This window comes from Triticum urartu, chromosome 7A, assembly GCF_056163025.1.
Source record: "Triticum urartu cultivar PI428250 chromosome 7A, HENAU_Tu73, whole genome shotgun sequence".
NCBI classification, from domain to species: domain Eukaryota; kingdom Viridiplantae; phylum Streptophyta; class Magnoliopsida; order Poales; family Poaceae; genus Triticum; species Triticum urartu.
The window spans coordinates 215968306-215974305 of NC_141879.1; positions in this window are offsets into that span (position 1 = coordinate 215968306).

Consider the following 6000-nt stretch of genomic DNA (forward strand, 5'->3'; position numbering starts at 1 on the left):
CTTGTATTATTTGTGTCTTTGTGTCTTAGTATGCCACAGTAATCCTTGCTGTACACACCTTTTGAGAGAGCCATACATGAATTAAAATTTGATAGAATACTGTATGTGCTTCACTTATATCTTTTGAGCTATGTAGTTTTGCTCTATGTGCTTCACTTATATCTTTTGAGCTATGTAGTTTTGCTCTATGTGCTTCACTTATATCTTTTGAGCTATGTAGTTTTGCTCTATGTGCTTCACTTATATCTTTTGAGCTAAGTAGTTTTGCTCTATGTGCTTCACTTATATCTTTTGAGTGTTATAATTTTGCTCTATGTGCTTCACTTAGATCTTTTAGAGCACGGTGGTGGATTTGTTTTAAAGAAACTATTGATCTCTCATTCTTCACTTAAATTATTTTGAGAGTCTCTTAATAGCATGGTAATTTGCTTAATAATAATATGCTTGGTGTTCAAGATTTGTGAAACTTTCTTTTGAATGTGTTGAATACTAAGAAAAGATTAAAGCTTGATAATTGTTTTGAGATATGGAGGTGATAATATTAAAGTCATGCTAGTTGAGTAGTTGTGAATTTAAAGAATACTTGTGTTAAAGTTTGTGATTCCCATAGCATGCACGTATGGTGAACCGTTATGTGATGAAGTCGGAGCATGATTTATTTATTGATTGTCTTCCTTATGAGTGGTGGTCGGGGACGAGCGATGGTCTTTTCCTACCAATCTATCCCCCTAGGAGCATGCGCGTAATACTTTGCTTTGATAACTTCTAGATTTTTGCAATAAGTATATGAGTTCTTTATGACTAATGTTGAGTCCATGGATTATACGCACTCTCACCCTTCCACCTTTGCTAGCCTCTCTAATACCGCACACCTTTCACCAGTATCATACACCTACCATATACCTTCCTCAAAACAGCCACCATACCTACCTATTATGGCATTTCCATAGCCATTCCGAGATATATTGCCATGCAACTTTCCACCGTTCCGTTTATTATGGCACACTCCACCATTGTCATATTGCATATCCCGGTACACCGCCGGATGCATTCATATAGAGTCATATTTTGTTCTAAGTATCGAGTTGTAATTGTTGAGTTGTAAGAAAAATAAAAGTGTGATGATCATCATTATTAGAGCATTGTCCCAAGTGAGGAAAGAATGATGGAGACTATGATTCCCCCATAAGTCTGGATGAGACTCTGGATGAAAAATAAATAAAAGAGGCCAAAGAAGCCCAAATAAAAAGAGGCCATAAAAAAGGGAAAAGGCCCAAATAAAAAATATATAAAAAATGAGAGAAAAAGAGAGAAGGGACAATGTTACTATCCTCTTACCACACTTGTGCTTTAAAGTAGCACCATGATCTTAATAGTAGAGAGTCTCTCATGTTATCACTTTCATATACTAGTGGGAATTTCACATTATAGAACTTGGCTTGTATATTCCAATGATGGGCTTCCTCAAATTGCCCTAGGTCTTCATGAGCAAGAAAGTTGGATGCACACCCACTTAGTTTCTTTTTGAGCTTTCATATACTTATAGCTCTAGTGCATCCGTTGCATGGCAATCCTTACTCACTCACATTGATATCTATTGATGGGCATCTCCATAGCCCGTTGATACGCCTAGTTGATGTGAGACTATCTTCCCCTTCTTTTTGTCTTCTCCACAACCACCATTCTATTCCACCTATAGTGCTATATCCATGGCTCACGTTCATGTATTGCGTGAAGATTGAAAAAGTTTTGAAAAAGTTAGAATATGAAACAATTGCTTGGCTTGTCATCAGGGTTGTGCATGATTTAAATACTTTGTGTGGTGAAGATAGAGCATAGCCATACTATATGATTTTGTAGGATAACTTTCTTTGGCCATGTTATTTTGAGAAGACATAATTGCTTTGTTAGTATGCTTGAAGTATTATTATTTTTATGTCAATATGAACTTTTGTCTTGAATCTTTCGAATCTGAATATTCATATCACAATTAAGAAGATTTGCATTGAAATTATGCCAAGTAGCACTCCGCATCAAAAATTCTCTTTTTATCATTTACCTACTCGAGGACGAGCAGGAATTAAGCTTGGGGATGCCTGATATGTCTCCAACGTATCTATAATTTTTGATTGCTCCATGCTATATTATCTACTGTTTTGGACTATATTGGGATTTATTTTCCACTTTTATATTATTTTTGGGACTAACCTATTAACCGGAGGTCCAGACCAGAATTGCTGTTTTTTGCCTATTTCAGTGTTTCGAAGAAACGGAATAAAACCTTAGGGAACGTGATTTTCTCACCAAACGTGATCCAGGAGACTTGGAACCTTCTCCAAGGAACAAAAGAGGCGGTCACGAGGGTGGGGGCGCCCCCCCCCCCCTAGGGCGTGCCCCCTGCCTCGTGGGCCCCTCGGTGCTCCTCCGGCGTACTCCTTCCTCCTATATATACCTACGTACCCCCAAACGATCAGAAGAGGAGCCAAAAATGTAATTCCACCGCCGCAACTTTCTGTATCCACGAGATCCCATCTTGGGGCCTGTTCTGGAGCTCCGCCGGAAGAGGGCCGTCATCACAGAGGGCTTCTACATCATCATAGCCTCTCCGATGAAGTGTGAGTAGTTTACCTCAGACCTTCGGGTCCATAGTTAGTAGCTAGATGGCTTCTTCTCTCTCTTTGAATATCAATACAAACTTCTCCCCTCTCTTGTGGAGATCTATTCGATGTAATCTTCTTTTTGCGGTGTGTTTGTTGAGACCGATGAATTGTGGGTTTATGATCAAGTTTATCTATGAATAATATTTGAATCTTCTCTGAATTCTTTTATGTATGATTGGTTATCTTTACAACTCTCTTCGAATTATCCGTTTGGTTTAGCCAACTAGATTAGTAGTTCTTGCCATGGGAGAAGTGCTTAGCTTTGGGTTCGATCTTGCAGTGTCCTTTCCCAGTGACAGAAGGGGCAGCAAGGCACGTATTGCATCATTGCCATCGAGGATAACACGATGGGGTTTATTTCATATTGCATGAATTTATCTCTCTACATCATGTCATCTTGCTTAAGGCGTTATTCTGTTTTTAACTTAATACTCTAGATGCATGCTGGATAGCGGTCAATGAGTGGAGTAATAGTAGTAGATGCAGAATCGTTTCGGTCTACTTGTCACGGACGTGATGCCTATATACATGATCATGCCTAGATATTCTCATAACTATGCTCAATTCTGTCAATTGCTCAATAGTAATTTGTTCACCCACCGTAGAATACTTATGCTCTTGAGAGAAGCCACTAGTGAAACCTATGGCCCCCGGGTCTATTCTCATCATATCAATCTCCATCACTTTAATCTTGCTTTGCTTTTTAGTTTGCTTTTACTTTTTACTTTGCATCTTTATACCAAAAATACCAAAAATATTATATCTATCAGATCTCACTCTCATAAGTGAACGTGAAGGGATTGACAACCCCTAATCGCGTTGGTTGCGAGTAGCTATCGTTTTGTGCAGGTACGAGGGACTTGAGCGTGGCCTCCTACTGGATTGATACCTTGGTTCTCAAAAACCGAGGGAAATACTTAAGCTACTCTGCTGCATCATCCCTTCCTCTTCGGGGAAAACCAACGCAAGCTCAAGACGTAACACTTCATCAGAGAGTTAACGTTCAGATATGGTGTTCCACACATCATCATTACTGAGAACGGGTCAAACTTTGATTCGGATGAGTTCAGAAGTTTCTGTGCTTCTCAAGGTACTCGAGTCGACTATGCTTCAGTCGCCCACCCCTAGTCGAATGGCAAGCTGAAAGAGCAAATGGATTGATTCTCAAAGGATTGAAACCACGACTGACGCGTGATCTCAAACACGCATCAGGAGCCTGGGTCGATGAACTTCCATCGGTATTGTGGGGACTGAGGACAACTCCCAATCAGTCGACTGGCAGAATTCCCTTTTTCTTGGTTTATAGAGCTGAAGCTGTACTTCTGAGTGACTTGCTCCACAATGCGCCCGAGTCGAGCTTTTCTTAGAAGAAGAAGCAGAACAGGCACGGCAAGATGCGGTTGATCTCCTGGAGGAAGAAAGAGAGATGGCCTTGATCCGTTCGACCATCTATCAACAAGACCTACATCGATTCCACGCTAGAAATGTAAGGGGTCAAGCATTTCAAGAGGTAGACTTGGTTCTTCGAGTGGATCAGCAGAAACCACACAAGCTTGCTCCTTCCTGGGAAGGCCCCTTCGTTGTCACCAGAGTGCTCCACAACGGAGCGTAACACCTCTATAACGTCGAGCACAAGAAAGACGAGCTGCACACTTGGAATGCGGAGCTACTCCGCCCCTTTTATACTTAAGCACTTAGTCTGTTGAGATGTAATAAGAAGCACATTTGTAGCTTGTTTATCAAAAACAAGAGTTTTACAGTCTTCTAAAATGATTGATGATTGCTTATGTTTGTGTCTGAAATCCCCGAGTGGGTGGCTTAGCTGCGAATCCCTTCGCCTAAGTTTGAAAAATCCTACCGAGTGGAGAGCAAGTCTCTCACTCGGAGACTTAGCTGTGAATCCGTTTCGCCTAAGTTTTAAAAATCCTACCGAGTGATGAGCAAGCCTCTCACTCAGGGGCTTAGCTGCAGTCCAGTACTCGCCTAAGTTTTAAAAATCCTCCCGAGTGGTGAGCAAGCCTCTCACTCGGGGGCTTAGCTACAGTCCAGTGCTCGCCTAAGTTTAAAAAATCCTATCGAGTGATGAGCAAGCCTCTCACTCGGGGGCTTAGCTGCAGTCCAGTACTCGCCTAAGTTTTAAAAATCCTACCGAGTGGTGAGCAAGCCTCTCACTCGGGGGCTTAGCTGCAGTCCAGTACTCGCCTAAGTTTTAAAATATCCTACCGAGTGATGAGCAAACCTCTCACTCGGGGCTTAGCTGCAATCCAGTGCTCGCCTAAGTTTTAAATATCCTACCGAGTGATGAGCAAACCTCACACTCGGGGGCTTAGCTGCAGTCCAGTACTCGCCTAAGTTTTAAAAATCCTACCGAGTGATGAGCAAACCTCACACTTGGGGGTTTAGCTACAGTCCAGTACTCGCCTAAGTATTAAAAATCCTACCGAGTGATGAGCAAACCTCACACTTGGGGGTTTAGCTGCAGTCCAGTACTCGCCTAAGTATTAAAAATCCTACCGAGTGATGAGCAAACCTCACACTTGGGGGTTTAGCTGCAGTCCAGTACTCGCCTAAGTATTAAAAATCCTACCGAGTGATGAGCAAACCTCACACTTGGGGGCTTAGCTGCAGTCTAGTACTCGCCTAAGACGATGAGATGTAGTTCGAGTGCAACCTTCTCCTCGGATCTGCCTCACAAGTACAACATGTGCTCCATCCCTATCCGCAAGGATGACGAGGTGCAGGTCGAATGCAACCTTCTCCTTGGAATTGCGCCACAAGTACAACGTGCGCTCCATCCCTACCCGCAACGATGACGAGGTGCAGCTCGAGTGCAACCTTCTACTCGGAGCAGTGCCACAAGCACAACATGTGCTCCATCCCTATCCACAAGGATGGCGAGGCACAGGTCGACTGGAGTATCTCCCTCAGAGCTGCATCTCAAGAAATATTCCGAGTAAAGAATAAGTTTCACTCGAAGGCAAACGCAACCACATGCAGAAGATAAACCAAGATCGGATAAAACCTCAAAAGTTTCAGGACGAAGATAAAAGTACTCAGGCATCAGGCCCGAAGGAGTTTAACGGTTACAAAAATCACTCGGCATTCCGAGGCAAATTTAAAGCAAGTTTACGTATCAAATTTGTTCACTCAGCAGGAGGAGGGCTTGCAGGCTCGACGAATTCGTCCAAATCAATCCTGTCCGCGATCCGAGTGGCAGAAGCAATGAAAGTCTCCATGAAGGATTGGAAGTCATGCCTTTTGGTGTTGGTGACCTTGATTGCCGCCAGCTTCTCTTCTCGAGCTACTTTGCAGTGGACCCTAACCAGCGATAGAGCCACGT